This window comes from Pleurodeles waltl, chromosome 2_2 (assembly GCF_031143425.1).
Source record: "Pleurodeles waltl isolate 20211129_DDA chromosome 2_2, aPleWal1.hap1.20221129, whole genome shotgun sequence".
Lineage (NCBI taxonomy): Eukaryota > Metazoa > Chordata > Amphibia > Caudata > Salamandridae > Pleurodeles > Pleurodeles waltl.
Genome location: NC_090439.1, coordinates 801,735,711 through 801,750,111, shown reverse-complemented (window position 1 = coordinate 801,750,111; position 14,401 = coordinate 801,735,711). Strand labels below are relative to the sequence as shown.

The window sequence follows — 14,401 nt, the reverse complement described above, 5'->3', positions numbered from 1 at the left end:
CCACACTGGGATAGGTCAGTTAGTGAGAAGAGCCGCAAGCGGATTGGCAGCTGTCTGCAAGAGGCAATTGGCTGAGTAAGCGTGTGAAGGGAATCTTTGGAGTAAAAGTAATTTCATTATTGAATCGAAATAAACAAAACAGACAAAAATTAAGTTTTTCAAGGCATTCAGAAGTGCGATGAAGGGTGATTCTTACATTAAGGCATCAGTGGGAGAGCCAATCCCACCGGAAAATTCTCCGGCTTACATTGTGATGGAGGAGCAAGGTGTAGCACTGTGTTTGTGGTTGAAGCAGTGGTGTAAACTAACCAAGAAGCGAGGGCCCTTAGCATTCCAGGAGCATGGGACTTTTATTTTAAGAATTCTGTACCTGTTGTGAATGGCATTATATGAGATGAAGCTGTTACCGAGACCAGCATAGTTTGAGACTTTAGCGGTATGGGAAAAGGTGGCTAGACAGCAACAAGAAATGAAGTTTAAAAGGAGAATGAAGCGTGAAGAGAAATCTTTAGCTGAAGCTAGATGGGATTGGGAACAGAAGAGATGGAGAGCAGAGACACTACAGTGTGCTAAATTGTTTCCTGCCATTACAGAGGATGAAGAGGCAGAGAAGGAGGATGGCGCTAAAGAGGATGAAAGAGCAGGGAAAAAGAAATAGAGAAAGTCTTATGTAGACGATGAAGGTTCTGATGTTGAGGACCTCATTTCGCAGCTATTAAGAGATCGACCTCCACCTTTAACGACCTATTAAGGGGGTCCAGGCACTAGTGCTACTACTACTACTACTGCTCCAGCACAAGCACAGGGAGCTGAGGCAGCAGTACAGGCAGAAGGCGGACAAATACCAGGGCTAGTACAGAGTACACCTAATGCAGAAACTACTACTGTGGTTCAAGCGCAGATGCATCCCCCTTCGGTACAGAGAATTTATCCAGATGTACCAGTTCTTTAGACAGTCTCGAACATAATGGTGCCGAGGGAGCAAGTGCTTCCAAAGCCAATGCTAGTTCAGACAGAACAGACCCCAATGTTATTGCCTTCAGCACAGGCGCAGGGTTTGCCAAAGTTTACACCAATGATAGGAACACGGTCAGATATTACACCAGTCGTGAACCAGGCAATGGGGGTAACATTCACACAGGGTGTGAGTGTTAGGGCAGCTCCAGATACAATATCGCTACCAATTACTGTTGGTCCAGAAGTACCCTTATTTGCGCAAAAGAAATCAAATGCAGGAGAGCAGAATGAAATGCCACAGAGTCTTGTGAGGAGGGGAGTGAGTAATCCTGTGCAGATAATGTCGTCTGCAGGACCGACTTTCAATGGATCTAGACCTTTAATGGATCTTAGTCCACTTGTAGCACTTCCAGATGCAGTGAATGGCCCGAATGCAAGTCAGAGTTTGAAACTTTCGACACCGCAAACTTCAGGTGTAGTGGTGCAACAGCTACCAGTGCCAAATGTGAGTAACATTTCATTACAGGGATTGTCAGCTCAGCAGTTGAGTGAATGGTTAGACAGTCTAAACACTCCTCAAAACGCATCTAAAGGTGAAGAGCAAATAAATTGTGTAAGGTTGAATATAGAAGCAACCAAACTAGTTGAGGGAACAATGGGTGTGAACAGATTGGAATCCTACACTGAAGAAGAGTTGAGGTATTTGTGCCCAAAGATTACAAGAGAAGTGAGTAAAATACATCAGAAATAGGCAGAGCTAGCTGAGAAACATGATATTGAGATTGAGAAAACGAAGCATTTGAAACGCAGTCACATATTAGATTTCGAGGCAAAGGATTTCGAGCACATGAGATCAGCAGGAATGAAGGCACATTTGAGGGAATTGTTGCAGAGTGCTCAGATTTGGGGAGCATTAGAGAAGTGGGAAGGTAGATGGACAAAGAAAAAAGAGATTCACAAGAAGGGTCTGAGGAAGTTCAAAGAGAAAAGGAATCAGTAAAGATGCTTCCGATGAGAGAGATTCCAGGAGGGCAATTTGTTCATGTCCCATGGCACAGGAGTGATATATTGTCATTTACAAATGATTACCCAAAATTGAGAGAGAAGCCGGTCGAGTGGTATCAGTAAACAGAGAGATCTGTGAAACTTTCTAAATGTCTGTGGGAAGACTTGAACACACTATTGGAGATAGTCGCACCAGCTGACTAATGGGTTTAGTGTAAGAGAGCAGTGAACTGGCCAACAAGTGAACCAGAAAGGGAAAAGGTCACGGGTGCCCCTTCACCTGAGGTAATGAAAAATTATTCTAAGGTGATCGAGTTCCTGAAGACAAAAATTTCTCCTAAAAATATTGATTGGCAAATGAATGACAGAACGGTCCAAGAGTCTAAAGAGTCAATACATACTTATTATGAGAGATTGTTAAAAGCATTCAAGGAGTACAGTGGCAAGGAAGCAATTGAGCCGAAAGAAATGTTGCATTTTGTGTTCAGATTTGTCGAAGGGTTGAGACCAGAAGTAGGGGAGATGATTAAGAGTAATTTGATTTGCTGGCAGACAAAGTCGATTGATGAGGTGTTTCAATATGCAAAATATTGTAGTGACGAGATTGAATTAAAACAGAAAAAGTTGAAGGAGAAGGCGATGGTGATGCAAATAAAGACAGCTCAAACTGGAGTGCAGGGAGCTATAGTACCGCCTATGCCGCTGCAGCAGAGAGCTGTTATGTTTCAGCCTCAAGTGAGAGGTAGAGGACGTGGAGAGGTAGAGGACGTGGAGTTGACATGATGCGTAGTTCAGAGTTAGGGACTGTAGTTGTTCAGAATGACATGCAGGGGATGAAAAAGATGTTGCCGTATCATTTGTGTGGTAACGTGGGACACTAGAAGCGGAGTGTCCGTTGATGAAGCAGGATGGTATTGTTCAGCAAGGTGATGTCAGTACATTTCAAACTGTGAAAGTCCCAAGAATGAAAGGATTTATTCCTAACGTCCAGAATTGAGGACAACATTTCTTACCGGTGCAGCAAATGCAGGTGCCACGTGCACAATTAACCCAGTTGCAACCAATACAGCAGCAGGTCCCCATGGTACCTAAACAGCAAATGCAGATACCTCAAGCCCCGATGGAGCAGCAACAGGTGATGCTTACTCAGCAGGTCACAGATCAGAGGCAAGACAGTAGTAATAACACAGTGCACCAATTTCCATTTTATAGTGAGGATGAAATAAACGAAGAATGGATGAGTGATAGTTCGGATGAAGGAGCTTGTATGCTCGTGGCTTCCCTAGAAGTAGATCAGAGAGAACCTTTAGTGAAGGGAAAGGTGATGGGATACAAGGTCTCATTCTTAGCAGATACAGGAGCCACACGCTCTACAGTGAGAAGTATAGAAGTCCTGAATTTACCTCTTTCAGGCAGGACAGTTCAAGTTGTGGGAGTGGAAAATAGACAGTTGACAAACCCAATCACAGAACCAGTGCAGGTCAAAATCGGAAATTACCAGGGACTGCATAGATTTGTTGTGTATGATTCAAGTCCCCTATCCGTACTGGGAAGAGACTTACTGTGTAAGACAAGATGTTCCATTAATTGTTCGGACACTGGGATAGAAGTCCAGACAAATAGTGATAATGAGGAAGAACAGGTGACTGAAATGATGGTGAACAATGCCTATGAAGAATACCCGTTGATTTAATTTTTCCCGATGTTTACTGTGAAAGAATTGCATGCAGACTTGCAGGGAACAGTGAAAGAAGAAGTCTGGGATCTGACAGGGAAAGAAGTAGGTTTGATTAAGGGGGTAGAGCCGATTAAGATCACTCTGAAGCCCAATGCAGTATTTCCGCAGCTTCCACAGTATAACATGCCACAAGATGTTCTAATGAAAGTGGCACAAAATAATTGGAGACTTTCTAAAGCAAGGAGTTTTGAAAGAAGTATTGAGCAGCCTGTGTAATTCACCAATAATGGGTTTAAAGAAGCCATGTGGGAAAGTGCGTGTTGTGCAGGACTTGTGAAAAGTGAATGATTTAGTGGTTAAATGTTGTCCAGTGGTACCAAATCCAGCAGTGATACTGTTTCAGGTTCCTTGAGATGCAGAGTGGTTCACAGTGGTAGATTTGTTCCAAGCTTTCTTTTCTGTGCTTCTTCATGAGGATAGTCAGTTTCTTTTTAGTTTCAAATTCCTAGACAGAGTCTACAGCTGGTGCAGGCTTCCACAAGGGTATATGGAGTCACCAACTATGTTTAATCAGATCTTGAAAAAGAACTTGGAATCATTGGAATTGCCATGCCAATTGACACTAGTACAGTACATTGATGATTTGTTGATCACATCCAGAACAAGGGACGAGTGTAAAGATGACTTGATTGCACTATTGAACCATTTGGGAGAACTAGGACATAAAGTTTCACCTGTAAGATTGCAGTATTGCCAAAAACCAGTAAAATACCTGGGACACCAGATTGAAAAGGGATTAAGGAGAATCTCTAGGGAGAGAATTACCATGATTCTGCAGAGAGGTCCCCCGACTTCTCAGAGAGATGTCAGGATGTTTCTGGGAATGGTGGGGTACTGCAGACAGTGGATTCTGAATTTTGCTGAGATTGCTAAACCTCTGCAGCAGTTGACACATAAAGAGGTTACAGATCCCATTACCCTAGATGAAGATCAGATGAAAGCATTCACTGAATTGAGAGAGAGTTTGTGCAGAGCTCCAGCGTTGGGAATGCCTGATTACACAAAGCCTTTCACTTTGTTTTGTCATGAACGTGATGCTTGTTCTTTGTCTGTTTTGACACAGGTCCCTGGAGGTGCTTATCGCCCAGTAGCTGATTTTTCTGCTACCTTGGACCCGGTTGCAGCAGCTTTACCAGGCTGCCTGCGTGCAGTAGCCGCAGTTGGTCAAGGTCTTTCCCAATGCGAGGGGTAGTCATGGGATACCCTTTGACGGTAATGGTACCACACTCTGTTGAGATTTTATTGACAAGGACGAAAACCCAATACTTGACGTGTGCAAGACTGACAACGTATGATACGAGCATATTGGGTGCTCCAAATGTAACATTAAAGAGATGTACAGTGCTGAATCCAGCGACATTGCTTCCAAGTGATACTGTTGAAATTGAAAAAGAAGAAGATGTTGAGCATGATTGTCTTGAGGTAACTGAACTGTGTACAAAACCGAGGCCTGATATTAGAGAGAAACGTTTAGAAGAAAATGACCAAATTGTCTTTGTTGATGGTTCGTGTCTCAGAGATGGAACAGGCACACTGAGAGCAGGATATGCAGTGTGCACAATTACAGGCATGTTAGAAGCTTCATGGCTTCCAGGTGTATACTCTGCACAAGTGTCAGAATTAGTAGCTCTTACTAGAGCATGCTATGTTTCTGCAAGGTTAAGAGTCACAATCTATACTGACATTCAATATGGATTTGGAATTGTTCATGATTTTGGTCAGCTGTGGTCGCAACAAGGTTTTATGACCTCCACTGGAATTCCAGTGAGAAATGGTGACCAAATAAAAGAGTTGTTGTATACAATACAGTTACCTGAAGAAATTGCTGTGGTAAAATGCAGTGCACGTCAAAAGACACAGGATTACATTTCATTGGGAAATGGGTATGCAGATCAAGTCGCAAGGTTTTGTGCATTGAACTGTATATCGTTTAAAGACAAGCGGGATTTAATATCTGAAGAAGAAAATAATTGTGCAAGTTTTTCTTTAAAAGTAATTGATACACTGGAAGAATTAAAAACATTGCAAGAGAATGCAGATAAGGAGGAGAAACAACTTTGGGTCAGACTAAAGTGCATTCAAAGACTTGATGAGATTTGGGTTTCTGAGGAGGGTCAGATGGTATTGCCAAACAGTTTGTTGACTCAGAGGGCCAGGTATTACCATGGCCAAGCATATATTGGAAGAGATGCTGTGGTTAGACTGTTTAAGGTTGATTGGTTTAATCCAAAATTCAGACAAGCGGCAGAGGTAGTGTGTCATCGATGTGTAATCTGTCAGCAACTAAACGTGGGGAAAGGGACAGTGGTGAATTTGAGCCACATCGGAAGAGCAGGGGGACCATTCAGCAGAATGTAATTGGATTTCATTGAGATGCCTGCATGTGGTGGATTGAAGTACGTGTTGGTGATTGTGTGTGTCTTTAGTCATTGGATTGAAGCATACCCTACACAAAGGAATGACAGTCTCACAGTAGCAAAGCTGTTACTTAGAGAGTTAATACCACAGTTCGGATTTCCGATCTCTTTAGAATCAGATTGGGGAACTCACTTCAATAACGAAGTGATCAAACTCTTATGTGCAGCACTAAACATTGAGCAGAAGTTGCATTGCAGTTATCGCCTGAAGCATCAGGACTAGTGGAACAAATGAATGGTACACTAAATTCGAGAATTGCCAAAATGTGTGCCACGACTAACTTGAAGTGGCCAGATGCCTTACCTTTAGTATTGATGTCAATGCAAAATATTCCTAACAGGAAGACAGGACTGTCGCCCCATGAGATCCTCATGGACAGAGCAATAAGATTGCCAGCAATATCAGCCAATGCATTAGTAAATATTAAAGATGATATGGTGTTGGACTACTGCAAGGGTCTGGCTGATGTGGTTCGCTCTTTCTCTCAGCAGGTGCAGGCCGTTACCTTGCCACCCATCCATGACCCAGGTCACAATCTGAGAGCCGGAGATTGGGTCGTCATCAAAAAACACGTTTGAAAGACCTGTTTGGAACCGCGTTGGAAAGATCCATACCAGGTGGTGCTGACAACTACGACAGCTGTAAAGTGTGCAGGACTGCCAAACTGGATACATGCAAGCCATACAAAAAGAGTGGTGAGCCCACAAGAGCATGAAGAAGTGTTGTTGAGAACACCAACAACAGCAAAGCAAGTGACTGTAAATGGGTCAGAACAAGAACTTACTGATCCCGAGATTTATCCTGAGCTTGAGGAAGATGGATCAATCACCCCTGTGGAGACGAGAGAGAAGAATTACAGGAGGGTGAGCAAGATTCTAGCTCAACAGATACAGCTGGAGAATCGAGCATAGCAAGGGTTTTCCCAGAAGCAGAAGGTGCTGAAAATATAGCAGAGCAAGTGCCAGATCAAGAGGGTGAGAGAGTTGAGACGGATCAAAGCCAAAATGGTCCGACTCCTCCTGAACCCGTTGCAGGTCCATCAAGAGAAAACACCATAGAAAAAGAAAAAGAGAAGAGTCCAATTCTGAGGAGAATATTGACTGAAGGAACGAGAAAAGGAGACAATTGGCCTGAGTCGTGAATTGGGAAGAAGAAATAATTGGTCATAAATTAACCAATAGAAGAAGAAGTGGATACTACGAGAAGAGAAGAACTGAGTGAAGGAGAATCAAGTGGAGAACGAAGGTTAAAAAGAAAGAGAGTAGCAAGTCGAAGATACGCAGGTCCTGAGTGGGCATATGCTGCAACAAGTGAATGGCAAAACAAATTCATGTCCTTTAGTTTTGACAGAGAAGTTCTGAATCAGTACATGCAACCTGAAAGGGATCAATAAACTGAGTTGTTGAGCTAATCTGAAGAAATCTGACAAAAAACTGTTGAACTAAACCCGGAAAAGACATTGATAACCTGATATGACATTTGAAAATCCGGATGTGACAAGCTGCTAACCGATTTTTGACAAAGGAGAAAAAGGGTGCCTATATGAGAAACTGAACTGCGAGAACGCATTATTTTTCCTTATTTTTGATTTTTATTTTTCTGTTGCACTTTAAGAGTTATTTCTACTTTCTGAATCTTTATAGATGATGGCTGAGTTAAATAATCGCGTTAGAAACATTAGATATTGTAGGTATTTGAGTGCGGGAGTGGCAATTATGTGTGGAATAATGTTCATAATAATGATTGTGGGAATGTCTGTTCATGAAATGAAAGAGGATACTATTATCTCTAATCCTGAGACTACTACACTAACAGCTTTAGAAAGGTTTAAGTTAGATGAGAAATACTTGCATGACTGTACTAATGCACAAGGAGAGCTTTCTTCTAATGTGTTTTATCAGTTGTTGAGTGAGTATATTCAGATGATAGATGCAAGGAATTGTCTTGTGTGTACGCAAATTCCTTTGTCTGTGGAAGAAGGGGTTACGTACCATAGTCTGCCATTAACCTATGGCATAACTTGTAGTTTGCTACTAACTAGATTCTATAACCAAGAGTATATTCAATATTTTTATTCTAACCATGATGTGTTTTCCTTTGTTCCTATTATTAGATATTTGAGTAAAATAGCTAGGGAGCATGATATAGTACTAGTTAGGAGATTCTTTGAGCCAACACTAACATTTGGAACTGCTTATGCACACAAAAATAACCTAACCTGCTTAATAACTCCGTTAGAAAAGAGCGTCACAGGGCATACTGATGATAGAAGGAAGGCATTGAAAGAGAAGTTAGAGAAGGGATTGAAGAAAAGGACTTATAAAAATGATTATGCTTACACTGCTATCAAAACGCAAGGGAAATTAGCTTTAGATGCATTACATGGAGGAAAGCTTTGTATATATAGGCTGAAATCACGCACTGACACTTTATTTGTGGGAACGAGTGAATGTAGGCATGTGTTTTTGTTTCAGAGTAAATGGACTTTTATGCTGAATGGTCAGGACCCTGTGATTCCTTGAATCTACTATATTTGTGGACTTAATGCTTATTACCGTCTTCCTAGAGGATGGGATGGGACATGCTATTTGGGGATAGTTTTTCCTAAAAGTGACTGCATTACATCATGAGCGACAGGGGAGGGAAACTTTTCTGCAATTGTGGGAGATATTTTTGGTGCAGTAATTCCTTCTGTAGGAGTTATCTTGAATGCAATTAAGATACAAAAGTTGTCTACTATTGTACATACCATGCTGACAAACTTTACAGGGGCAATACTCCTGTTAGATACTGCATTGGCTCCGGATAGAGCTATGACGCTTCAAAATAGGCTTGCTTTAGACATACTTTTAGCGAAAGATGGCGGAGTCTGTAAAATTAGTAATGCTAGGCATTGTTGTTCGTTTATACCTGAAAATGATAAGGAGATAAGAGACTTACTTGCTAAGTTAACTAATGAAAGCAAGAATTTGAAAGAATTAAAAGAACCAGGAGTTTGGGAAAGGTGGGAAATGGATTTGCTTCTGTGGGTAATTGGTTTAGTCAAATTTGGAATGGGGTATAATGGAAAATTGTACAGGGAATATTAATTGTGATTGTTTCTATATTAGGATTATGAGGTACATGCAAATTGTGGCAAAAGAGAGGATTGAGGAGATCCAAAAATTATCAGAGGAGGGAAGAACAACCCAGGGGAAGAATATATAGGGAAAACTTGAGAAGGAGGCAAAATACATCAGAGACAGAATTGTAAATTGATGAAAAAGAAAGGTGTGATGACATATGTGGTCATCAGAGGAGGGACTGTTGAAGCAGATATGCTAATTAAGAAAATTATTAATGATGTATATGTTGTTACTAATGTGAAAATGCATAAGAGAAATAATCGTAGAAAAATAATGTGCATGTTTGAAAAATGTGCCCTCGGCGTATGATCACCATGTGTACTAAAACGACTGAAAATGTGAAAAATAATGAAAATATATGAGAAAAATGAAGTAATATGTCATAATGAGACGCATAACCTCTGTTTTGTATTATTAGGTTAGCTGAACTAAAGGCCTAGTTCCACTGGGCCTCGCACACTCTGAACATGGAGAAACCAGACACCTTGCAAAGGACTGGAATTGTGGACTGCAGCCTTGACCCGTTCGAAGTTCAAGTTACTTAGCTAGAATTTTCTGCAATGTACTGACGGACAGGAGATGATGAAGACAATTTGATACAATTATGTGTAGAGCAGGCTAAATGTACTTTCCCAAGACTTGAACAATAGAGGCACTGACTGGAGAGCCATATGCAACAATTTTGATACCTGAAGGGCCAGATGATGAGGGCATCGCAAGAAGAACCAATCCGTTTTGTGTAATTTGAAGTTTATGAAAATGAGTAGATTCAGTAAACAAAAACTATTGGTTAAAGTCATATCTGTTGACCGACTGACCAATTAGAAATTAGGGGGATGGACTGGGAGACCCTAATAAAAAGTCATGACAAGGGGTGAGGAATCAGAACTGCGGGGAGAAAATTGATGACGTCAGGAGACGCTGTCCGAGGTGCTGATATTGGGCTCATACCCTGTGAGCCTGATCCGTAGCTGACTAAGTGATAACCTGAAGAGGAAAACTGACTTGTTGCTGATCCATCCTAGATAGGTAGCTATGAAAATGTGACTGACGATTTTGTGCCTTTTCTTCTAGGTACCAACTGCGCTGTTTATAGAGATTCACACTTAGGTAGATTTTCCAAATTAATGCTTTCTCTAGATTGTTTTAGCATGAAGACTCCCATGCTAATGCTAATCTGGGCTAGGTAGGTTGTTAGGGGTGACGTTGATGGTGACAAATGACTGACTAACTTAATTGCTGAATTACATTATTAATGCTGATATTCATAGCTTATGGTGTTGCTTTGTCACATATGTTTTCTTTAAGAGATAATGTATTTTTTTACCGATGAATTAATAAAGAGTTGATTTGAATAAAGTTGATCTAACAGATTATTTAGAATTGTAAGCAATAGGGAAATAAAAACTTGTTAACCCTTTTCCTGAGTATTGGTTATTCTTCATTAGTATGGTGTAACGTTGTGTTTTATAGAGTGTTTTCCTTGATTATTGATGTTAGATTATTGATTCAATAGTCACTGCATGACTAGGATACTCCATGCGATTCAAAAGGTTCATCAACCTCTATGCGTCCCCTTGTAAGTTTACTTACTAAGGACAAGGGCATGCTAACAAGAGGAAATGCAATTGTGTTTGTTTCCAGTGAATTCAAGGCTGTACAACATTTCTTTTTATTTTACAAGTGGTTTTCTGTTTACACAGGCCTCTGCAGAAAGCTCTGCTGGTTTAGGAAATACAAGGAGCCCACAGCTTGGGCCATAAATCAGCTCTTGGAGAAAGGGTTTTACAGTTCATCTACAGTTCAATGAGAACCTGGACTGCTATCTCACTTTGTTCTATCTTTATTATGGTAAGCATGAGGTATTGTGGGTTCTGTAGTCACATCTTTGCTGCCATGTTGATGTTTAACACTGGCATAGGGTGACCAGATTTTGAGGAGCAAAAACTGGGACAGCTCAGACACAAAAGAAGGACTAAATACATCAATCTCACTTTTATATCTGACCTGTCCCGTTTTTTTGTGTAGCTTTGTGAATATGTGCCTGTACGTGTGTGTGCGCGCGCATATATATATATATATATATATATATATGTATATATATATATATATATATATATATATATTTTCACACACACACATTTACAAGACTTCATATATAAAATTAGCTATGGCTTGATCTCCCACCCTGCATCCCAACCCGCCCCACCCACCTCTCTCTGCTCCCCACTGTCTCTCTGCTGAGAGCAGACAGAGGACTGTGTGGCCTGACAGTAGCAGATAAAGGCCCTCATTACAACATTGGCGGTAAATGCCGCTTACTGCTGTGCAGAAGACAGCCAACACACCGCCGCGGAATTCCGCCACAGCTATAATGACCCACAGCACGGAATCCGCCAAAATTCAGACACCCACACAAGTCCGCCACACCAAAGGTCAGTGATAAACTGGCGAAAACAAAACCTCCACAGTCACGCCAACAGAAATACACCCACACTATCACGACACACGAATCCACGCAGCGGTCTTTCAACCCCGGTATTCCATTGGCGGTACACACCGCTGCGCTCAAAATACACACACATTTACAAAACACTACCACATTGGACAATTCAAAATACACACACCTGATACACATACACACACCACTCCCACACACCCAATACAATATAAAACACACACCCAAATCACCCACAAACCCCTACGACCACAAGTACCGAGAGAAGGCCAGAGAGAGACACTACAAACAACTACCAAGCATCCACAGGCACACAATACCATCTCCCACATTACTTCCACGCACCTCACACAACACACCACTAAATAACACCCCACTTATCACTACACACACCACCCCACACATCACCCACACCACCCCATGGCACGGCGAAGACACCCCAGGTTCTCTGAGGAGGAGCTCAGGGTCATGGTGGAGGAAATCGTCCGGGTAGAGCCACAGCTATTCGGATCACAGGTGCAGCACACCTCCATTGCTAGGAAGATGGAGCTATGGCGAAGAATAGTGGACAAGGTCAACACAGTGGGACAGCACCCAAGAAATAGGGATGACATCAGGAAGAGGTGGAACGACCTACGGGGGAAGGTGCGTTCCGTGGTCTCAAGACACCACCTTGCGGTTTAGCGGACTGGACCCCCACCTCCTCCCCCACAACTAACAACATGGGAGGAGCAGGTCTTGCCGATTCTGCATCCTGAGGGCCTCGCAGGAGTAGATGGAAGAATGGACTCTGGTAAGTCAAAGCTTTACTATTACATCCCCCACCCGACCTGCATGCCATCACATACCCCCACCCTCACCCCCATCACTCCTACTCCTCACAAATGTCCCACTATCACAACCCACCCATCCCAACACCAAGCCCTGCATGCAACAACAAAGCATGGACACCCATCACCAAAGCATGCCCACTGCACATACCCATACACCCCCCTAAACCACCATCACACAAGGTCCCACACAGGAATGCAAGCACTGGGGTACACGGACACCCACCTATTGCACACCATGCCACACACATATGTAATAAACATCCTTTTATACCCCTGCAGGACCCCTACCCAACGTCACCGGACAGAAGGGTCCACACATGTCCACACCCACAACAGAAGAGGCCCACAGTGATGACAGCAGCTCTTTCCAACTGGATCTAGATGACCAGCCCGGCTTATCGGATACCTCTGGACAGTCGGTTCCCCTCACACAGTCACAGGCCACTACAGACCTTCCCCCCTCTGGAAACACCAGCACAGCACCCACCCAGCGGGCCCATACCTTTGTCCCCAGGACATGTCAAGCAGCAGTGTGTCCACCACTACAGGGAACCCAGGCTAACCCAACATCCCAACAACAACAGGGACCTGGGGGTAGTGGTAGTGGGCACACGGTCCAGGGGACGGAGGCCCAGGAACACAGGGGAACTGGGAGGGCTGCTGTGCGACAGGGGGAGGACAAGCCAAGGGAGGCCCTCTCCTCCATCATGGGAGCCTACCACCACTCCCAGGAGACGATGGCAACAGTACTGGCCAAGTTTCAGGAGACCCAGCGCCTGCAGGAGGAACAGTATTTGGGCTTCAGGGAGGAACTCAGAGCCATCAATTCTACCCTGGGCACCATCGTACGGGTGCTGAAGGAAGTACTCAACACCAGGAGGGACACTGTGGCACAACAAGGGGCCCCTGACACTAGCATGGACGATGAACTGCCCACCACCTCCGCCGGCGCTAGTGGACAGGAGGCACCGCCACAGGACCACCACACCAGCACCCCACCCCCTGCAGAGGGAGAACCACCCCGCAAACGGTCCCTGAGATCCAGGACAAAGACAGAGAATGATGCCAAGACCCCCGCCAAGAAATGAGACCACCCTGATTGTCATCCTTCTGCCCCACCTTGTCACCCTGTCCATCCTCAAACTGCCCCAGCTCCACTTCCTATGCCCATTTGGGCAATGCACCTGTGAGACTAATAGACTGGACTCTGCCATGGACATTCCTCCACCATCACCCCTCAACATTTTACAACCCCCCTCCAATATAGAGCACTTAAATAAACACCCTTGAAGCACAAAACAATCTGGAGTCAGTCTGTGATTTCGAAATAGTGTATTAGCAATTACAGTGGCAAAATGCTCTTTCAATTGTAATGTCAACATACCCATGTCACACAGCTCTAGTCCATGAGGAAACAAAGCAGATGTCACACTGTGGGACACACATCTGTGAAATTGTAAGGGAAAGTGACAACTCAGTGAATATACACTGGGTGAAAACGACAGACAGTAGAGAGGTAGTAGTGTTAAAGTACATGTAGTAGGCAGGTTTGTATTCTTATCTGTGTCTCACTGGAAATATTGCAGGATCACTGAGTTCCTGTTGTCCATGTCCTCTTCTTCTCCTTCCTCATCTTCACTGTCCACAGGCTCCACAGCTGCAACAACACCGCCATCTGGACCATCCTCCTGCAGAAAAGGCACCTGTTGTCGCAAAGCATACAGCAGGCCACGATGATCTGGCACACCTTCTTTGGTGAGTAGAATAGGGATCCACCTGTCATATGGAGGCACCTGAACCTGGCCTTCAGGAGGCCGAAGGTCTGCTCTATTATCCGCCGAGTTCGCCCATGGGCCTCATTGTAGCG

General features: G+C 43.4%; 1 long non-coding RNA gene across 1 annotated transcript in view; it reads left to right on the top strand.

Annotated features, from left to right (window-relative positions):
* Positions 1 to 10,663, top strand: part of LOC138282632 (uncharacterized) — a 95,799-nt gene extending 85,136 nt beyond the window's left edge. The window contains exons 2-3 of the long non-coding RNA XR_011200980.1: positions 4,764 to 4,912; positions 9,662 to 10,663. This is a non-coding gene — a long non-coding RNA (uncharacterized lncRNA). The remainder of the gene's footprint in view (positions 1 to 4,763; positions 4,913 to 9,661) is intronic.
* The last annotated feature ends 3,738 nt before the right edge of the window (positions 10,664 to 14,401 follow it).